Source organism: Rhinolophus ferrumequinum, chromosome 15 (assembly GCF_004115265.2).
Source record: "Rhinolophus ferrumequinum isolate MPI-CBG mRhiFer1 chromosome 15, mRhiFer1_v1.p, whole genome shotgun sequence".
NCBI lineage: Eukaryota > Metazoa > Chordata > Mammalia > Chiroptera > Rhinolophidae > Rhinolophus > Rhinolophus ferrumequinum.
In genome coordinates this window covers 30,237,676-30,259,752 of record NC_046298.1, presented here as the reverse complement: position 1 = coordinate 30,259,752, position 22,077 = coordinate 30,237,676, and the positions used below count along the sequence as shown (strand labels likewise).

The following is a 22,077-nucleotide window of genomic DNA, read 5'->3' as shown; positions in this document are numbered from 1 at the left end:
CAATAATAAAAACTCTTCTTGAATAAACAAGGAAGTCAAAACCAGTAAAACAAACCGTGTAACAATGTTTTTAGTTCAGGGCTTTGAAGCCAGAATATATTGTAAATTAACGCCTTCCTTGCTTCCAGGCTGACTCTATGCCTCCCTTGCAACTTGAGCACTGCCTGTCAATTTCTCTGCCCCCTCACCCCCACCCCAAGGAAGGCTGCGCGTTGTATTTACATGCATACAGGTGCTGGGCCCAACGGGAATTTCTGAGCTCTGCTCTGATATTCAAACGCTGCGTTTGGAATGTCTTGAGATGTATGTACCCATAGCTGAACATTCCCTGGCTCAGAATATAAACCCACTTGATCTTTCTCTGTGAGATTTAATGCAAATCCCGGTGTGATGGAGCAGGCTTAAAGATAGGGAATGCTTCTCATGGTCTCCATCAAAGCCTGGGAGAACTCGCTGCTTGGGGCACCTGGGGGAGAGGGAAGGGACTCAGGCCCTGAGCGACCCAGGCGATGACTCGGAGAGGTTGCTCAGGGAACCACAGGTGGCACCACAGTGATCCTGTCATGTTTAATGTTGAGCCAAGCAAAGAGTTAACAGGAGCGAGCTGGTAACCTGGCAGGAGTGAGTTTAAACATTAACCACTTGGCTCCAGCACTGTACCCTGCGGCTGACACGCGCCTCACGGTCATCACAGGTGGGAACAGAACAGTTCCCAAATTGCAATGGCACCCCCCTGCAAGCCGACGAGCATCCTACGTCCTGCTTAGAGAAATCTAAAACGAGCTTAAACGGAAACCGGCCACAGCCCTTTCTCTCAGACTGCCCTGGCAAAACTTCTGCCCGTTCCAAACAGAACTCTCTCTCTCTCCCTTTTGACTTTCACTAAATCTTTTCTTACTCTTGCAGAGTCTCGGAACTTTTTTTCCATTCTGTAAACAACCAGGGGTTAATTCTACGCCAAGACATTTATTGTTATGAACTTTGTCTATTCAATAATATGGTCATGTACCACATAACGACATTTCGGGCAACGACAGACTGCATCTGTGATGGTGGTTCCGTAAGATTAGAATGGAGCTGAAAAATTCCTATTGCCTAATGATGTCATAGCTGTCACAACGTTGTAGCGCAATGCATTACTCGTGTGTTATGGTGATCCTGGTGCAAAACACACCTGTGCTGCCAGTTGTATAAAATTATAGCACCAATAATTACAGTAGCAGGCTACACCATCTAGGTTTGTGTAAGTACAACTCTATTATGTTTGCAGAACAACGAAATGTCCTGACGACACATTTCTCAGAACGTATCCCTGTCATTAAAGCTGGGACTGGCTACATTACCCATTATATGACTGTAATGGCAATGGTAATCATAATGACAAGAAGAAGAAGAAGAATGGGAGGAGCTAGATGACCTCCAACTCACCTGATCATCCAGAAGGGGCTCACGGAACTCCAGGAGGACCAAGGTCTGCCACTTCGTGGACTTGCACATGTCACCAATGGTGGTCACACCTTCTTGGTGGCCAGGTCCCAGGAGGCATGGAGCTGGGGTATCAATGCTGCAGGGAGAGGAGAAAGGGGTTCACCCTCAGCCTGGCATCTGCACATTGTCCACCAGAGAGCGCCATGAGACAACAAATGCCCCTATTTGTTCAGGCCACGAAAACAAATTCCTTCTACTGTTAGCTCACCCAGCCTGTCGTCCACAAATATTTACTGAACACCTAGTGTGTGCTGGTGAGACCTTTGCCCTCAGTAGACACAAGGGCAAGAAATTAAATTATAATTATATACTGTGATGCATGCTATAAAAGAACAGAGCTGCAAGGAGAGGGAAGGAACATCAGGGTGGATTTCATGGAGAATGAGGAATCTGGGAGGGGGTGAAAGACGGAGGAAGGAAGAGCTGTGCAAAGGCCCTGTGGCAGAGAAGGGCCAGGAGACATAATTTATACCCACTATGGGCAGTGAGCTCTAGTCCTTAACACCAACTTGGAATTGGAGCTGGTTAAAACCAAAGAATGCTCGGGTTAGTTTATGACTCAGTCTACCAGGTTCAGAGAAGGTGCCGCAGGGTTAACACACACACACACACACACTAAGGGTGTGGCACAGACTCATCTGAGGTAGATTTCTTGGGGAAGGGGCTAACCATAGCCCCCAGAGGCCAAGAGCAAAAGCAGACAGACTTCTGAAAATCAGCGACTTTAAAGGCATTTCCCTCTTGGGTGGGTTGTTAGGGGTCCTTAAGAGGAAAAGCTGAGGCCAATGGGAACAGGGGTGGCATCTGCTGTGGAAAGCCACCTGGTTGGGTGCAGGGGCAAAGGTACAAGTGGCCAGGAGGGGTCTGTGCATGGCCTGTCTGGGTAAGACCCAGACATCTGAGCACCAGGCGACAGATGCTTGCTGTGTGGCCGTGAAGGATGTCTAGCAAGGGGTTCTGCTCAGCACCCCAGAAAGCTCGGTGACCAGAGGCCTCTGCCAGAACTGCTAAATGGGCAGGTTTGGCTCTCAGTCTGCATAGCCATGAGATATGGTTGAAAGAGTCAGACAGATGTGGCTACAATTACCCTCCCTGCCCCCTCCCAGCTCTGTGACCTGGGGCAAGTGCCTTCATTTCTCTGTGCCTCAGTTTCTTCATCTGTACAATGACACACTAACAGCCCCTGCCTTATGCAGCCATTGGAAGGATTAGGAAGAATGAACCATAAATGACCAGGATGCCTGGGACATATTAGGCACTCAAGAAACGGTAATGACTATTATGGGCTGGGTTGGTGAAGGGCTTTGCAGCCAAGGCAGACCTCCAGCCAGACCCAACATGCAGTAGGCGGTCAGATTCCTCATCCATCTTGTTTATTCTTTTCTTGGTTTTTCTGGACTAACACGGTGTTCTCAGTCAAGATCGTCTTGTGGGATTTTTTTTTAAAACCAAATAAAAACTTAACCAACTAAACAAAACAAGTCCATTTATAACAAAGTCCCACCAGCACAAACATTTGCCGTCCCCCCGAAAGCGTCTGTCCATGGCGAGAGGCCTGTGGAATTTTAAAAGGCTGTAGCTCGTGTCTTTGAAACCCCCCGAGTCCTCCTGTTTGCCTGGGCCTTTCTTCTCTCCACGGGGAGGTACTTTTCCATCTGTCTTCCTTTCTCTCCCAGCAAAGCCAAGGAAGTGGGGGTAGCTGTCCAGGCATGTGGACCAAGGGTGGATGCTGTGTCCCTGCTCACTTTGGGCAGAGGCTGCAGGCTGGTGGCCGTGACCTAGATCTGGCCCCCAGGGCATTGGTAAAATGCCTACAGTAACTCCCTCACACTGACCAATCGGAAGATTCATCCAGAAATGCAGATTCATCATCTCCCTGGGCCCCAGTTCTTACTGGGTCAAACTGTCTAGATGCATGTTCAGTCAGGATGGCATCTGAATTGTTTTTCTTTTTAGATAATTTGTCGATGTGAAATTCACATAACATAAAACCGACCATTTTAACTATTCAGTGGCGTTTAGTGCATTCACAGTCTTGTACAACCTCCACGTCTGTCCAGTTCCAAAATATTTCTCCCCTCGCCTCAGACACCCGGGACCCAGCCGCAAGTCACTGCCCCTCCCCCTCCCCGCAGCCCCTGGCAGCACTCCTCTACTTTCTCTCTGGATTTGCCTGTTCTGGACACTTCATATGAATGGAATCATCCAACAAGTGACTGGCTTCTTCTACTTAGCATGGCTTCGAGGTTCATGCACATGATTTATCTACCACAAGTATCACACACAAGCCCCCAGGGCAGGGGGGGGCCTTGCTTGGCCCCTCTGGGTCTTGTTTCCTGCCCCATCAGGCCTTGCTGGCTCTCTGCAACCCCGTGAGCTACTCAAATTAGCAGTGAACGTCTTCCCCAAGAGCACGGTCTAGAAGGGTGGCCGCCGTGCGATGTAGTGGCCAGTCCCTTCCCTGGGCTCACCCACACACGTATACGAGTATGTATGCTCACGTATGTACCTGCAGCAAAATGGCAGCATAACGCTGTTTAGCGCGCTGTTGTTTTCACTTAACAATTTGTCCTGGAGATCGTTCCACATCAGCACACAGAGAGCACTGTCTTTTCTTGTGCTCTGCTGCGTACTGTTCCACCACATGGCTATGGCATACCTACTGGGGTAAGGCCCCCCGGACCCGTCTGGCTCTGTGACCTCAGGTGGGGACCAGCCCTCCCAGCCTCTCATACTTGGCCTTGCCAAGCCCTGGGCTGGCCTGGAAAGACAGGTCAAAAATGTTCTCTATATTTTCCTGGCTTCAAATCTTCCAGGGCCAACACCTTATGTGCCTTTGTTTTGCTAACACCTGATGCAGCATCTGTACTTTGTACATGTGGAGTAGATGCTTGTTAATCAAATGAATTAAAAAATGAATGGCTACTTTTCACTCAATGTTTAAGCCGTGGCTCAGACACACCTCCTCCAGGGAGCCTTCCTTGCTCACCCCAGGTGGGTTATGTCCCTCCTCTGAGCCCATGGCCCCATACTCTCATCACAGCACAAGCTCACTGGGTGTGATTGACAGGAGCTGTGTTAGCAGCCACGACACCAGCCCCGATTTCTCCTGGTATCTCCAGGAGCTGGCAGGACACCTAGCACAGAGTGGTGAATGGATAGCCAATGAATGCCTGGCACACAGTGAAGGAAAGAATGGATGGCCAATGTCATCACTGTTGTCATCAATGCCACATCTAAAGCATGCCTAATGGTTTCAGGTCCCACTGAGCCCTGTGAGGTGGGGAGGTAGATATAATCACACCCATTTTACAGGTGAGGAAGCTGAGGCTCTAAGAGATTCAGTGCTTACCCAAGGCCAGACAGTTCCTAAGTGGGGAGATGGCTGACCCCCACCTCTCCAGCTCTTTCCCACCTGGAACCTTGTTCCCACCCTCCCCTCAGAGCTAGAGGCCAATCTATAAGAGCGGAACAAGCTGGGCATCTTAGGGAGTAGGATGGGATCTTAGGGAATAGGGTGAGGTTTGGGGGAAGGCTGGGGAGGGGCTGGGAGGTGGGAAACATTTCCTGGTGTCGTGGCACTCTCGGGGACACCAGCATGGAGGGTGAGGGCTGATTGGGGAGAAAGAGGTAACTCTCTGGTGGACTTTTATTTGAAGACACACTGTGTAAGCACCACAGTTGGGGATCAACCAAGGCCCTTTGACAATGGGAAGAAAGAGGCTGAAGAATGAGCCATCCACTGAAGAAGACCCCCCCGCCACTAGACCTTCCCAAAGCAGGGGTCTGCCACGTTGTTCCGGCCACGAAGATTGGGTTATAATTTACCCTTTCACCAAACTTTGGGGAGAGTGGGAGGGAGAAAAGAGTGTCTTCACTAAGGGGAAAACTCTCAAGATGTTAGAAGGGCTTCCATTAAAAGAGGAAAAGCCAATGGAAGGGGAGGGGGGACTAGTGGTTAGTTAGAGAGTGACCCACACATGCGAGCACATTTATGTAATGGACCCCCACCGATGAAAGTATATTTTGTCTTTGCCCACTCAGCTTCCTCCCTGTTTTCTCCAGACTGGTTCCATGTTTTAGGCAGGGTTGGAGAATGGGTAAGTGGAAACAGGACCTAGAGGCAGGAGAACACTGGTAAGGCTGCTCGCCTCATTCTGAGAATCTAGACTCTAGATGAGGCCATGAAAGAACAAGCAAAACTGGAGAGAGGAAGCTCATTTTCAAAGGAGAGCAAAGTTGAGGGGGAAAAAAGGCAGGGCTAGAGGCAAAACTGAAAGCTGGATTTTGGGGGTGAGGTCTGAGATGAATACATGAAGGGTTCTGGAGTCATGCATGGCAGGATATAAGCAAAGCTGGGAAGAGAGCAAGCAGGATTTTGAGAAATGTAATTGTGGGTTAAGGAATGGATCCCCTTCAATGTTTTAGAGAAATGCAAGTAAAAATCCAAATTCCTTCCTCTGCCTTTTTGGTGGCTGGACTTCTTCCCATGCCCTCGGAACTGGGCGACGCAATCCTGGCTCATAGTAGGATTCTCTGTGCAGAGCCCATCTCACAACGAGGGAATAACTTACTCCTCAGCACAACTCAGAGAGGTTGGAGCTGTAATGACCCCACATCCAAGATGAGGAAACTGAGGCATAAAAAGGTCATGTGAGTTGCCAAGGCCCTAGAGCGAGAACGGGGCCAAGCCAGGACAAACCCCGTGTTTTCCTGACTACAAACCCCAACCTCCTCTCTCTATCCAGCTCTGCCCCTGGGGAAGGATCCTGTGACACTGAATCGTCTCTTTTTCAGAGTTTACTATCCGAGTTCAGGCCAAATCTGAGTGAGGTTTGCTGTTTCCTCTGAGAAGTTTGGCCTGATCTCAGGGTACTGCTGCCTGGTCCTTGGCAAGAGTCCTCCGTTGGCGGTGATGGGCCAGTGGACAGCTGCTCTGGGCACGATTCATAGAAGCTCAGATAACTCAATAAAAACTCTTATTTTACCTTTTGGCCAGAACACACAGGACAACATTCGGATGTCCTATATGATAATGCCCAGTGTTGGCACGGATGGGGATGGGCACCACCACCAGTCTGTTAGCAGAAGTTTAAATCTGCACAACTTTCTGGAGAGCAATTCGGCACTATGAATCGATTGTCTTAAAAATGCGAAGCCTTTGACTCAGCAACTCCACCTCTAGGAACATAGCCCGAGGAAATAACCCGGGGTAACACAATTGTTCTCATTCACACATCAGCCGGCTTGACTACAAACTGAGGCTCCCAAAAGGTCAATAGCACTCACATCTGATTGGTTAATTAAAGCGGTCGTTCTTCCCTGATCTGATTTTGTTTTCTCGCCAAATGGAAGCACATTTTGGCTATTTTGAAAACTAGCGTCTAATTATGCACACAAATTTCTATTTGTTGCACACAGCTTGGCTTGCAACTCCAAAGCCACAGAATTTTCCATCTGGAGGGGACCTTAGGGTTTTTTCTGTCCAACATTTCCCAAAGTGTATCCCACAGGAGGTTAAAGTGTAGGTGAGAAGAGATACTTTCATGATTGGATAAGCTCGGGGAAATGGAACATGCTTTTCCCTGCAGGCCTTCTCAGGGCTTTTGCTATATGAGCAGTATTGCCAAGTCTCCACAGGCAGATAGAGGATGCAGTATTTCTGCTCCATGTTTGGCCACTGTATTCATGTCTTGGGGCCACCACCACCTCGGTGGCATAAGACAGGAGACGTTTATTCTCTCACAGTTTGGGAGGCCAGAAGTCCAAAATCAAGGTGTCAGCAGGGCTGCTTCCTCTGAAGGCTGTAGGGAAGGATGCTTCCTGCCTCGTCCAGCTCCTGGTGGCCTCAGGTGTTCCTTGGCCTGTGGCCACATCACTCCAACCTCTGCTTCTGTCTTCACATGTTTGTTGTCCCTTTATGTCTGTGTGTTGTACTGTGTCCAAATTTCCCTCTTCTTATGTCATTGGATTTAGGACCCACCCTACGCCAGTACGACCTCATTTTAACTTGATTACATCGACAAAGACCCTATTTCCAAATAACGTCACCCTTATAGGTTATGGATGGATGTGAATTCTGGGGGGACACTATTTACCTCGGTACAGATGGAAAGACCTCAGAGGCTTCTGAGCAGGGGAAGCACAGGAGCCAACTGATGTCATTTTTCCAAGCTTCCCTCAGCCTGCTGTGTCGGGACAGACTGAGAGTGGTCTCACAGGGACAGCAGTAGGGAGGGGACAGCAGTAGGGAGGGGACCGCAGTAGGGAGGCCACTGCACAGTCCAGATGAGAGGTGACAGCGTCTCGGAGCAGGGGGAGGCTGTGGGGTACAAGTGACTGGACTCGGGCTGCATTTTGAAGGTGGAGTAACAGACCACCCCGCCTTTGGACACGAGACGGGAGAAAATGAGGCATCAAGGGTGACCTCCAGGAGTTTACCCTAAGAAACCAAACGACAGATGTGCCATCTGCGGAGAGAGACCACTGGTTACCAGGCAGGAAGCCGGGTAACTACTCTCAGGAAGCGAGCGTGACGTGGATTAGGATGGAGAAATTGATCCTCTAGTGTACCGGGACCTGAATACTGAGCCGCCCCGTCACGCCCCAGGTATATCCTCTTGTGTTTCCAGAAGGAAGTTCCAACTCCCAGAATGGTCCCCGATGTCCTTTGTAAGCTGGCCTACATGCCCTCCGTCCCGAGTCCTCCCCCCACACTCCACTCACACCCCAACTTCCTATGGACCCACCACATGCTCTGCAGGACACACCTGCCTCCCTGTCAGCGTCGGAGGCTGTAAATATTGGGACTCCAGCAAGTCACTCCTCTCCGGGCCTCAGGGTCCTCTTCTGAAATACGGAGCTCCAGACTCACAGGTGGTCCTTTGGGCAAGTGCCCTTTGACCCCTGTGGCCCTGCAGAAATGACCCTGCCTCCCCACCCCCAAGATCTCCATGGAGCCTTCCCGGCAGCTGCTATGTGCCTGGAGCATTCTAGGGAGGGGTGGGATCCACAGACCCAGCCTGGCCTCTTCCTGGGAGGGGGCATCCCTGTGGGTGCTGCCAGCCGACAACAGGGTCTACACAGTGCAGGAGAGGTCACTGGGTGGGGAGACTCCTGCGGCCACAACCTCAGGCCTGGAGCCCGTTTGTGTTGACAGGGCAGAGGGCAGTTTACACTCATGAAAAAGAGTGGTGCTGCCCAGGCTGGAGTCACACCAGCGCCGCACCACAGTCACTTCTCAAGCTCACCACACAGCAGGTTACAGAGCCACAGTCCACTGTCCTAATTTGAGCTCTGAAATTCCTTGTGGACCTCTCCCTTTTGCCGGGAATTCAGAGGACGTGGCCCAACATCTGGGCAAAAAAGGAGGCTGCCCTGCGCCCACAGAACTGGCTAGACTGGGCAGCAGATGTGGCTGTGGACTTGTTTGGGCAAGGTGTGCGGCGCAGAGGCTTGGTTTTCCCATCTGTAAAATGGAATATCACTGGCCATCATCCCTTTATAAAAGGACAGCCTGATCCCCAACAATGAAGGAAGGATGTAAGCTGGGCATAAAGGCCAGTCCTTGAACTTGGATATGTTCCACGTGGAGGCAGATCTCCTGACTCTGTTTCCTCCCAACGGTGACTACTGGGAAATGGGCGACAAGCCAATGAGTGTGTGGGTGCCCAGGGGCTGCCGTAACCAAGCGACACAAACGGGGAGGAGGGTCTTCAAACAGCAGCAACGTATAGTTCTGGAGGCCAGAAGTCCAAGAAGGTGTGCGCAGGGCTGAGCTCTCTCTGAAGGCTCCAGGGGAGGTTCCTCTCTTGCTGTCCCACCTTCTGGTGATGCTGGCAATCTTTGATCTTCTCTGGGTTAGAGACGTATCACTCCGGCCTCTGTCTCCATCATCATGCGGCTTTCTCCCCGTGTGTCTGTGCCTACATTCCTCTCTCCTCAGAAGGACATCGGTCATTGAATTCAGGGCCACCTTAATCCAGCATGATCTTATTTAATTACATCTACAAAGACTCTAGTTTCAAATAAGGTCACACTCACAGGTTTGGGGGTTAGGCCTTGAATGTGTCTTATTAAGGGACACGAGTCAACCCAGTAGAATGGGTAGCATTATGGGGCCGCCCCCCACATTCTTCCCACAGTGACAGCCAAATGTGAGAGAGCCTGAGTCTTGGGACAATTCCCTGGCTTTTTTTTTGAGGGGTGTGTGGGGAGGCAACCAGGGACAACTGGGGACACATGGGGTGTCCCACCTTCCCTTACAGCTATAAGTTCCACATGCTTTCGTTTCAAGGAGCAGCCAGCCTGAGGTCAGCCAGCTGCCCTCTGACAAATCCAGGCCGGAACGGAGAACTTCCGTGCTGGGCCAGGGCTGGGCCATGACCTGGGGTTCCTTCTGGGGAAAGAGCTCAAACTCTTAACCCCAGTCCAGGAACCAGGCCCAGCCAGGGAGAGGCAATGAGAGCAAGAATTCAAGGCAGAGAGAAATCTGCACCTTTGCCTTTTGGATGGCAGGAGAGCTTGACCTTGACGTGAAGGTCTCTGGGTGACCTCTCAGGCTGTGTGTACAGACACCACAGCAGCTGCCAGCCTGGTCAGTCCTCTGGATAGGGACCAGAGTCAGCTCACAGGCTCCCGGGAGGCTGGCACCACAGGGAAACTTGAAAATGCTACCAACCCGAACAACGAACAACACACTTCACAGAGAGGTGCGGAGACCAGCCTGAGGTCACCGAACAATCTGGGCCGAGGTAAGAGGCCAGGGGCCATGCCTCCCCGTTCTGCCAGTGAGAGCCTTATAGCCCTTTCCCCTCCAAGACGACATCCGTCAGAGGAGGTTTCCACTCATGGGAACCCAGGGTTAATTTTGTAAGGTTTTATAGTGACAGTCAGGAAGAAAATATCCCCGGCTTAGCATCCAAGCCTGCTGGGACACCTGGTTTTTGGGAAGAGGGGTGAGAGAAGCACTACTGACTAAACACCTGCGACCTGCCATGCACTGCACGCGCACACACACACACACACACACACACACACACACATCCAGTTCTCACCTCACCCTGGGAGTAGTTACACACTCATCTTACCTGTGAGCAGCCAGAGGCTCAGGGCGGCCTGGAGTCAGCCAAGGTTCCCATCCCCGCTCAGGCCCTCTCTGACGTCAGTTCAGCTCAATGAGCTTCAGTTTCCTCATCTGTAAAATGGGATCACAAGCTCAATGTCACAGGGAGTCGTCAGGATTAGGGATTCCATCCCAGGAATGGGCACATAGTAGGCACTCAAGAAAGGTGATGTATTGGTTTTCTATTGCTGCGGCCACAAATTTCCACACTTAGCTTAAACAACACACATTTATTATCTTACAGTCTGGAGGTCAGAAGTCCAACACGGGTCTCCCTGGGCTACATCGAGGCATTGGCAGGACTGCCTTCCTTCTGGAGGTGCTAGGGGACGATCTATTCCTTGCTGTTTTCAGCTTCCAGCGGTGGCCCCTATTCCTTGGTCTGTGGCCCCTTCCTCCATCTTCAAAGCCAGCAACACTGCCTCTCTCTGATCCTTCTTCCCCTGCTATGGTTTTCTCTAACCACAGTTGGGAAAGGGTATCTGATTTTAAGATGCCTGTGCTGACAGTGGGCCCACCTGGATACCCTAGGCTCATCTCCGCCTCACAAAGTCCTTAACTTCTGAGTCTCTTTTGCCATGTAAGGTCATATATGCACATGTTCCAGAAATGAGGGTGAAGACATCTTGGGGAAGGGGGGCAGTCTTCTGCTAACCACAGGTGAGTTGAGTTGAATTTCATAAAGCAAGGGACGCCTGGGCTGGTCTTTGGCAGTTCTTTTGGGAAGAAGAGAATTCCACTAAAACCAACTCATTCAAGGACCATTTCCCATCCTTCTGCTGTTTTCGCCTCTCTTCAAAGAGGCACTGTCTAGCCAGGGAGACGGAGCCAGGGCTGCCAAACCTTTGCTGCAAAATAAATCCTACCAGGAAATTTCCATGGGATCAGGCCCTTTGCTTCCCCCACAAACCTGCCTGAAGTCCCAAACCAAGCAGGGCTTCTCTTAGAAAGGCCATCAATCAGACTTCACACTCTCCCGAAAATGGGGTTTTTGTTGTTGTTTTGGTGTTTATTTTCTTTGGTGTGTTTGTTTTTCTCTGTCAAACTAAATAGCGCCAGGGTACTGTTACAGGCAAAGCGAACCTGGCTTAGGACATGTTCATGAGCTTAGGAAAGGGTTTTACACTTCTTGTCCTCAAAGGGTCCTGTCTGTCACACCACTCCAGCTTAAATTCCTCAGGGCTTCCTCCTCAGAGCCTTCAAAGAGTGCTCGGCTCTTTCGCAAGCTCTGCACATTTTACCGGGAGCATACGTTATGCCAACACTGAGGCAGATACGTAAACCCCACTGGCTGAACACCCAGCATCTTTTGACTTTGATTCATCCAGAAAGTCCCTGTTCACAAGTGGACTAGTGTCGGATGCCGCTGCACCCAAGACCTACATTTGTTTTGCCTTCCAACCAGGTTTACAAGGACAGATATCATCTCATGAATTCTCCTGACAATTCTAGCATTCCCACTTTCCTGAGGAGGAAACAGGGTGAAACCAGGGAGGGGATTTGGTCACGGTCACTCAGCGGATGAGTGACAGTGCTGGGATTTGAAGCTGGGTCTTCTGATTTGAAATCGTTCCAATTTACTGGGGCAACACTCATGCTCTACTGTGATGTTGTGATAGAATAAGAAATACCTATTTGGTCTTCATCCTGGGTTCCTGGCACAAGAGCTCCTCAAACTTATAACTTCCTGATAGGGGTGAGAAGAGCGTTTTTGCTTATTCCTAGCAAGCCCCTTCCAACCACACCTGAGCTTACGCTAATGAAGTGACTTGGTGGGTCAATCACTAGCTTCAGCATGGGGACTGAATGCCAGAGGAACCAACCACGTGATGAGAGGGTTGGAACTTGGAGTCCCATCTCCAGCCTCCAGGTGGAAGGGGAGAGGGACTGGCATGGCCAGTGATTCGATCAATAATGTCTATGTAATGAAACATCCATAAAAACCTTAAATGAAGGAGTTCAGAGAGCTTCTGGGTTGCTGGACCTCTCTACCAAGAGGGTGACTGTTAGGCGGGGTCTCTGCTCCCGCTCCCCGCACAAGAACGCAGGACATGGTGAGGCCAAAAAGGAACACCCACGTAGCCACAGATAGGGGTGTAATACCACTACATTCTCGCTGGCGGCTGGGTTGGAGACACCAAGGCAAACATCTGCCAGTTCTACTACATGTGGTCTTCCTGCACTCCCGTCTCGCTGGTGGGCCGGGTGAGACGCTGGCAGCAGGATCAACACGATCCGCAACCTGCCATCCACGCTTGCTAACCCCACTTGCTAGCCGCAATCCGCCGTCTGCCTCTCTGCCAACAAACCAACCTTTACTAACTGCAACCTGCGCTTGCTAGCTCAGCCACGGCAGTTATATCAGTGGCCAATGGCTAACTGGTTACAGCTGATGGTCAAATAGTCACAGCTGGCGGCCACCTACTACCCGAACCAGCACCTTTCCATGTGCGGCCAAGAGCCTGGAAACTGCTCTCTGGGACTCTGTCCCCACAGTGACACACCCCAACCTCCACAGGGACAGCCATTTCTACACTCAGCACCCTTCTAGACCTCACCCTATGCCGCTCTTCATCTGGCTGTTCATTTGTATCCTTTATAACAAATCAGTAAATGGAAGGCAAGGGTTTCCCTGAGTTTTGTCAGCTGTTATAGCAAATGATCGAACCTAGGAGGGGACTGTGGGAACCCTCGATTTAGAGCCAAATCAGATAGAAGTGGGGGTAACCTAGGGACCCTCTACCTGTGATTGGTTTCTGAACTGGGAGTCATCTTGTGGGACCGTGGGGTCTGTTCACCTTGCCTACATAACAGACCCCTTAACTTGTGTGGTCTGTGCGAACCCTGGGGAGTTAGTGTCAGATTGAATTAAATTCTAAGACACCCAGTTGTGTTCACAGAGAATTAGAATATTGCTTGGTATGGAAAACTCACATATTTGGTGTGTGACACGTTGTGAGTAAAACACAGATCTTAGTTGTATCTATTTTTATTCGTGCACTAATTCATTCAATGTTTGGTAAGTTCATTAAGGCAACTTTGTGCTGGTGGCAAAGTGATGGACAAGAAAGGCTCACTCCCTACCGTACCTGAAAGTACTAAGAAGGGAAGCCCAGTCTCACCCCTCCAACTCCTTCCTCCCCCCCACACACACCCAACTAGGATCACTCAAAAACAGCAGAGATTCTGATTCAATTGGTGTGGAGCGGGCCCATCACACTGGTCATTTTTTAAATTTATTTCTAATTTAGGTACGTAGCAGGCTGAAATAATGACCCCAAAGATGTCAGGTCTAATCCCTGGAACCTATCACTGTCGCCTTATATGGCAAAGACTCTGCAGATGTGACTAAGGATCTTGAGATGAGAAAACCATCCTGGATTATCGGGGTCGGGGGGAGGGACAGGGAATCTAAATATAATCACATGTGTCCTTATAAGGGAGGCAGGAGATTTGACCCACACAGAAGAGAGGGCAATGTGGTCACAGAAGCAGAGATAGGAATGATGTGGCCACAAGCCAAGGCTGGCCGGCAACCCCCAGAAACTGGAAGAGAGAAGGAACGATTCTCCCCTAGGGCTCTCAGAGAGAGCGTGGCCTTGCTGACACCTTGTTTTCACACTCTGGCTTCCAGAACTGTGAGAGAAATAATCTTTGTTCCTTTAAACTACCAAGTGTATTGTAATTTAGAACATCAGTCACAGGAAACTAATTCAGGAATAACTTACATACCGTTATACACGTAACCCTTAAGAGCACAGCTTAAGGGGAACTGTTATAGATGCATACACTCAGATCAAGATAGAAATTCCCAGCATCCCAGGTTTCTACTCAATACCCTCCCCAGAGATAACCTCTCTCCGGACCTCTATCACGATAGACTAGTTTTGCCCGTCCTAGACCTTCATAGACGTGGAATCATACAGTATGTAGTCTTGTGGGAGGCTCCATTTCCTCAACGAATATGAATGAGATTCAGGCATGCTGTCGGTTTCTTCTTTCTTTATTGCTGAGTATTATTTCACTGTGTGACTATATCGTAATTTGTTCACCTATTCTCCTGTTGACGCACATCTGAGCTGTTCCCAGTTATCAGCTATTACCAATAAAGCTGATGGGAACATCGTCCCGGGGCACATACCTAGGAGTGGACTTGCTGGGTCTGGATTGGTAATTTGCTGTAGCTTCCCAGGTGATTCAGATGTGTAATCAGGTGTGAGAAGCACTGGTCTAGGACAATGGTTCTTAACTGGGGGCGATTTTGCTGCCCCAAGGGACATTTGGCAAGGTTCGGAGTTGTTTTTGGTTGTCACAACTCAGAGTGGGGGATGCTAACAGCATCTAGTGGATTGAGGTCAGGATGCTGTAAAACATCCTCCAGGACAGACGGCAGCCCCCACCCCTCCACACATACAACAAGGAGTTCTCCAGCCCCAATGCTCAAAAGGATTAAGGTTGAAAAACCTGATTACATGACAGCAACTCACAACCACACGCATGAAAAACCCACCTGCACGTAAGCTCAACTCACAGAGTCCAGCTCCTGCTTGGAGGGGTGGGATGGGTTGACGGTGCTGAGAGACAGAGGTCTGGCCACTCTGGGTGAACCCTGGAGAAAGAGGACAGGCTGCCCTGCTGAGAATGTGGAGAGGCTTTCTGGAGCCGAGCTCAGCTGCAGGCCTTTAGCTGAAGCTCTGAGGCAACCTCCTGCTCCATGGGTACACTGTGTGGGTTTCTGACATCATCTCCCTGTTCAGTAGTTCTCTCTTCCTGAGTCTGTTGGCTCCAGGGACACAGAAAGCTCCCAGAGGATGGGAAGCCATGTCTTATCCATCACTGCAGATGTGTGCTAAATGAATGGAGAAATGGGCTTCAAAGCCAGTCTTCCTGTTTCAGGTATAGGGCGTGCTGAAATGAGATAGGCTTTGCGGCCCACAGGACACAGGAACAAAGTTCCAATGGGCAGGTTTTCAACAAGCTCCATCTGCTGGGGGGTGTTTCATGGCGAAGCACAGGCAAGCTCAAGAGGTCCGCCTGTGGGGAGATTAGCTGACTTTTCACTACACCCACTTCCTCTTCCTCCTAGGCACACAGCTGGACTACATTTCCCAGTATCCCTTGCAGTCAGGTGTGGTCATGTGACTGAATTCTGGCTAATGGAATCTGGGTGGAAGTCATGCACTTCTCTTAAAAACCTCCCACACTTGCTTCTCCCTGCTTTCCCTACCTACCAACGGGAAGCAAAGGGCTCCTGGGAGATGACAGAGCCACAGACAGGAGGAACCTGGTCCCTAAATTACCCCTTGGAAAAGCCATCCATTTAACACCTGCTTTGCACTATTAAGTGGAAAACAAACTTCAGTATCGTTAAGTTGCTGACATGTGGAGATTTGCTTGTTACAGCAGCTACCATGCCCTTGACTAGTACAACATGTTTCTGTAAACGGGGGGATCGGGTTTCAATTCCACTCCAGGTAAGAAGTGATTTCTCCCCCCAGAAAGGACTTAAAATACAGAATGAGGAAGAGGATGCTGAGTTTGCAGAAAAAGCACAGCTGCCAAACAGACCACTGAAAAACAGGTAACTGTGGCATCGGCAGGCATTTCTCAACCAGCGCAGTGGGGTTGTCGAAATTTACAGACCGTGAGTCAGATGTGCAAAAATGAGTGAATCACTCTATGCTATCATTTTTAAAAAATTTATATTTAATTTATTAAATTACACATACATATTTAAAATCATATATTTCTTTAGAACTATGGCTAATTTCTACTTGCACGTTTCACAAAATCATTCTATTCAAACTGTTCTCTGGCTTTCACATCAGGACTTTGTCACGCTTAGAACCACGTTGTGTCCTGTCACCTGCATTACATTATTTGAGAGGTGGAACTCTTTGAATCCAGATATTATTTTGATCACTCCCAGCTTGGCTGTTAAGTGACCCTCGATCAGGGTCACTTTGCTCTTTATGGTGGTGACCCCCTCCTCTGCCATGAGCTTGCCAACCGGCCCCCTCAGCCACCTTCCACATTCCCCACGAGGGCATGGGACCTTTGCAAACCCCAGAGGCCATACCCGAGCCATGGGAAGCAAGGGTGTTCTCTCATCTGCCAGGTCCCTTTGCCTGTAGATCCCCTCCTGGCCCTTTCCTTTCTCTGCAGCATAGTTGGGGCGATCCCCAACAGCTGCATTTCCCAGGTGCCTGGGTCAGCCCAGTGAAACCAGTGGGAAGCCTGGGGTGACGGTGGGGAGCCTAGTACTCCTTCCGTCCCTTCCGGCTATGTCCGGCTATGTGGCTGCTTGTCTCCTCCCTGGGTCCCCCTTCCTCTGGTGAGGGCTCTGTGTTCTAGCTTCCATCTCTGTCCCTTCTGTTCCAGAATTGGAGGAAGCTTCCTGTGGTAGCTGAACTCAAGGTTATTTCACAGCTCTGTTTGGCTTCTCAGCCATTCTGTCACTGGCATAACCCATTCCCTGCCTTCAGTCCCTCAGAAATGCTCAGAGGGCTATTTCCTGGGCTGGATTCGATTGCTACGTGGGGCCCACAGTGAGGTTCTCTGCGGTGGGCCCCTCTCTCAAAGCCCACTCGGGGCAGTGGGGACAGGCCAGCTGGGTCTCCATCTCTCTACCTGGAGGGCTGCAGCCAGGCTCTCGTCTCTCACCCTTGCCCCTCTCCCGTTCTCGTCCTCTCCACATGCTGGTCTCCTCCCTCAGCTGTATCTTGTATCTTCCCCTCTCTGATTCACGCCGAGGTCAGTCTCCATGTGTGCTCTTTGGGAGAAAACACCCAGCTTTGGGAATTCCGGGAGCGTTTACTCACACTTGAAAGCCTGGCTTTCAAGACCACTCTCACTAAAAACTTTTAAAAAAATCTCAAAAAAGTTTCTTCCATGCTCGAAACTGACTGTTTATCCCTTTGTATCTGTTCTCTCCTCCCTCTGCAATAAACTGCATTTCAAGGCCTGGTTGTGACAGCAGAAAGGGTGCCGTTGGGGGGCACCCCAAAAGAAAATTACTGAGCTATTTCATAATATTCTTCTCCTCTAGAAGTAAAGCCAGTACCCTGCAAGCAATGGCATATTCATGGGAGCAAAACTTTTGCAGAAAAAGAAGGTACTGGTAATTGGGAAGGAAAATGGGGTTTCTGGGGTGAGAGGAAGACTCAAGACCCTGACCGCCCCTTTGGCACTGTTATACTGGCCCATGTCTTACTTTCTGAAAACGAAGGGGGAAGAAACATCTCTTTCCAAAAAGTTCAGTTGGCTCAATTCATCCAATCTGAAATGAAGAAGAAAATAAAGAAGGAAAACATCTGATAAAAGTCTGTTGTTTAAAAGCTGTACTTTGAGGAAGTACCCAAACTGTGACTAATAACTCGAGGGCGATTTGTGATAAATATTTGCAGTTTCAGGGAGAAACAGGCCACAGGCATGTGAGGGAGGGTCCAAGCAGCCGCCACCAGATCCCCTTCTTCTGGCTGATGGGGGTTTATCTGCCGTCAGTAATGCTGGGGATTTGAGTTGCTGTCATCTGCCTCCGCTCCTTGGCTGTTTGTCTGAACAACAGACCATGCACATCTAAGGGCTGAGAATAAAGGCCACTCCAGGATGGTGCTCAATGTCTGAAGTCAGACGCAAACCAGGTACCCCTGGGAGAAAACCCAGGCCAGCCAGCCCTCTCTCTGTCTGGGTCTGCTCCATGCAGCTTTGGCCTGTTCTCTGCTATCGCCTGGAAAGCATGGCTTGGTGGCATGCCACCTGAGAGGCTGGGCCCTCAAAGCTGTGTCCTCCAGCACAAAGGGGCAGGCAGTCACAGAGGTATCTATAGGCACAGCAAGGAAGGCTTAGAACCAAGCCCAGGACCCCTCCTGGCCGCAGTTTCTGTAGTCCTGTGCGGCCCCTGAACATTGAGGGTGCCACTCCTCACACATCCACCAGAGGGCACTGTCCAACACCCTTCTGAAAACCTTCCATGGCTCCCACTGGCTCTTAGAATAAGGGCCAGAGTCATAAACCCGGCTTACAAGGTCAGGAATGAGCTGACCTTTCCAGCTACGTCTCACTCTCCATGCTCTCTGCTCCAGCAATGATGGCTTTCTCACAGTTCCTGGAAAAGACGGCACTTCCTGTGGTCACGGGGCTTTTGCAACCACTCTGTCCATTTCTCAGAAGGCTAATCCACTCATCATTCATTCACCTAGAGAACGCCTGGTCATCTTTTAGGTTTTTATCTTAAACGTCAGTCCAGTCCCAAAGGGAGGCTTTCCACACACCCCCATGAAGTCACATCACCCGGTTTGGCACCCTGTCCTCCTCCTTTGCAGCACTTGCCCTGGCTGTGATTAAGTCATTAACTCTGTCCTGGCTTGTCCACTGCCTGTCTCCCCACCTTGAGTATCAGTGCTATCTGAGCCTACCTTGTTCACTGCTGACCCCCAGGTCCACACAAGGCTCGTTCGGCATTGACAGCTGCTGGAAGCCAGCTGTCCTAGTCGGTCACCAACTATTTCTGGATCTCACTCTCTGGGCACCTGGTAGGATTGCACGTTCTGCCCCCTTGTGGTGGGGATGTGGCATTCCTTCCCCTGCGTACAGCCCGTCGATGAGCTGTGAGCCACTGCCCAGGCCAGAGCGTTTAATTGCCAATGGACCCTCTCGGGCAGGGGGCTGGGCAATAGTGGAGATGGCAGCTGCTCCCGGAGGTGGGGTTTCTGAGTGTCTCTGAATTGGTTTACACAGTTTGCGTCACTGTCTCACAGGTGGCCGTCATGACATAGTTGACGTGGCTTGTGCTTTGCAAACCTCCAAAGCGCCAGCATCAGCACTCGTAGCATGGGTGCAAATAGCTGAGAAGAAAATCAAATGGTTGTGCAGAGGGGTTGACGGAGGTGACGAATCAGATGTGGGAGTCAAAGGGAGCCTAGGTTACTTTCTCTCTTTTTCCATCAAGACTAAGAAGCCCTTTCGTCCCAAACGCCTCCCCATTTTAACATCTCTGACGGCAGCGTGCCTCTTACATGCAATGGACTCTCATAGTTGATGAAATATGGTCATTGTGAAGGGGGTTTACGAATCTATGGCTTTAGTCACCTGTGCTCTTGGTGGCGCAGAGAAAACAGAGACCTCAATTACAATGTGTCCAGAAGGGATTTGGAAGAGCTCGTCTCTGCAAGTGAAGACGGTTAGACTATTCCGTAACCTGCTTGCTTCATTCATGTCTTCTTGTTTTTAACGTATGCCCAAGAGTGTTATACAATAAGAACCTCTGTGGAAAGAGCACTCTTTTGGTAAATGTCAAATAAAACGAAATGATAAGCCGACACCATGTCGTAGGGGTGATGGATTTGTGCTTTCTTTCTCAGTGGTACAGGCTGACCAAGCACCCCGCAATGGGGACATCCTACACTTGGGGATATACAGTAGTTCCCCTGTATCAAGGGTGCTGTCTGAATGCCGAAAGTGCAATATCTCCATTTCTCAGGTGAGGAAATCAGGCTTCAGAAGATTCTTGAAAGTGCCCCAGGCCACTGTATTAGTGAAAAGCACAGTGGGGTTGGAATGACCCCCAGTCCTCACTCTTCACCCTCACCCCACCCCCTCTTTGGATTCATGGATTCCTCACCTCCCCCAGGCTCTTCCCAGCGGGGCTGCTCCTGGCAGCTGACGTTGTACAATGTTATTCTGGGGGTGCTTTAGTGACAACTTACCGACTTGCCCCTAGCACTCTAACAGTCACTTAGCTTTCAGGGTGAAGGCTGCTGCGAGCAGGGCTTATCCTGAAGCAGCTTGTCCTGGGGGACAACCTGGGGACATACATGGTCACCGTGTATTGGCCACCTGGTGGTGAAGAAAGTGGGTCAGGCCCACCGAGGCTTAGAGCCCACTCCTGCCACTTACAGCCTATGTGACCCTCCACCTGCTTCTCATACAGAAGGAGATCAAGCACACACGCACACAGACACGCAGACAGACACACGTGCGTGGACATTCCTACCACCTAGAGCAGAGCTCAGTCAGTACTCAGTAAATATCGGATCAAACATCAGTACTTAGTACATGAATAAATCATTAAATGAATAAGTCACTTAGTCGGTCACATGCTCACTCTGCTAAATGCTGGAGGAAACCCCCCCAAAACAGTGTCTTAGGTAGGAGCCCCTGAAAGCACCCAACAGGGGAGTATTCATGAGCATCACTATACGAATTGTTCCTGGGGAGAGGGGACCTGGAGTGGGGGAGCACAGCAGGATGGGGTGAAGCCAGCAAGGCTGGGATTTCAGGCTCTATCCCAGCTTCCGCCTGACCCTGCGTTATCTGTAAGATGCTGCACACATCATACGCACGTAAGTGCTTTGGGAAGGAAAACCATCTTAACAAGTTTGTCCTGAATATGGAAGGAGAAGGGAGAAGGAATTACCTGGCCACCTCTGTTAATATCGGGCAGGCGTCCTGGGAGCCTCAGTTTCATCCATTATAAACATGTGATGACCCAGGGGCCTCACCCGCTAGGCCTGCCATGAGCCTCAAGGGACGAGAGGGCACACAAATCGTCAGCCGTTATCATCTATCCACGCCTGGCACCCGAGGCTGCCGTGGTATGCAGCTTCTTTCTGGTTGGTTTGGGGGCCTGTCCACAGTGTTAAACTAACCACATCCCTTTCTGACCAAGATGAGGTGGAACTCAAGTATGACCGAGACAAAGTGCCAGCCTCTGGCCAAGCCCATCAGCTGCGCCCAGCTGTGCCGGTCCCACCCAGGATCTGCCCTGTAGTCTGGCCTCTTGTTAATGAGAGGTGAGCAGCAGGCTTCAGGCAGGAAATGCCTTACAGATGGCAGGTGGGCCAAAGGCAGCTAAAAATGGGCTGGAGCAGGGTGTCATTTAAACACTCCCGTAGGATGAAAAGCCAGAGCTGGCCCAGCCCAGGCCGCAGCTGAGCAAGCATCAGGCAGGAAGCCTGCTCCGTGCTTTTGGGCTGGACAATGTCTTTTTAGGTGGAAATGTCAATGACTTTGAGAAGAAGACTCAGTCCTTGCACAGAAGCCAAGTTGTCCCCAGGCCAATAGCCTTGGGCTGTGCATGAGCTGGTCCAAATTGGAGACTGTCTCCTATGTGGGAGTAGTAGATTGGGGGACCTTGAGGACCTCCAAATGGGGCTGAAGAAGCTTTGACCTCAGAGGAGGTGGGCTATGTGATCCCTCCCTCCCTCCCTCCTTCCTTCTTTCCTTCCTTTCTTCCTTCCTTCCTTCCTTCTTTTCCTTCCCTCTCTCCTTCTCTTCCTGTTTTTTCTTTCTTTTGCCAAATATTTATTAAATGACTACTCTGTATGGCCCAGATGCTCTGCTAGGCACTGGGGATTCGGCAGTGAATAGAAAGAATGAAAAAAAACCCTGCCTTTGTAGAGCTTCCATTTGAGTGGGGGAGATGGACAACAAACTAAATAAGTAAAAAGAAGTTTCAAAAATGT

At 50.2% G+C, this 22,077-nt stretch overlaps 1 long non-coding RNA gene across 1 annotated transcript; it reads right to left on the bottom strand.

Annotated features, from left to right (window-relative positions):
• Positions 1-1,430: 1,430 nt before the first annotated feature.
• On the bottom strand, positions 1,431-15,631 carry LOC117035592 (uncharacterized). The gene is made up of 3 exons (XR_004425219.1): positions 15,123-15,631; positions 10,578-10,684; positions 1,431-1,564 (listed from the first exon to the last, which is right to left on the bottom strand). It is a non-coding gene; the product is annotated as an uncharacterized LOC117035592 (long non-coding RNA).
• Positions 15,632-22,077: the final 6,446 nt, after the last annotated feature.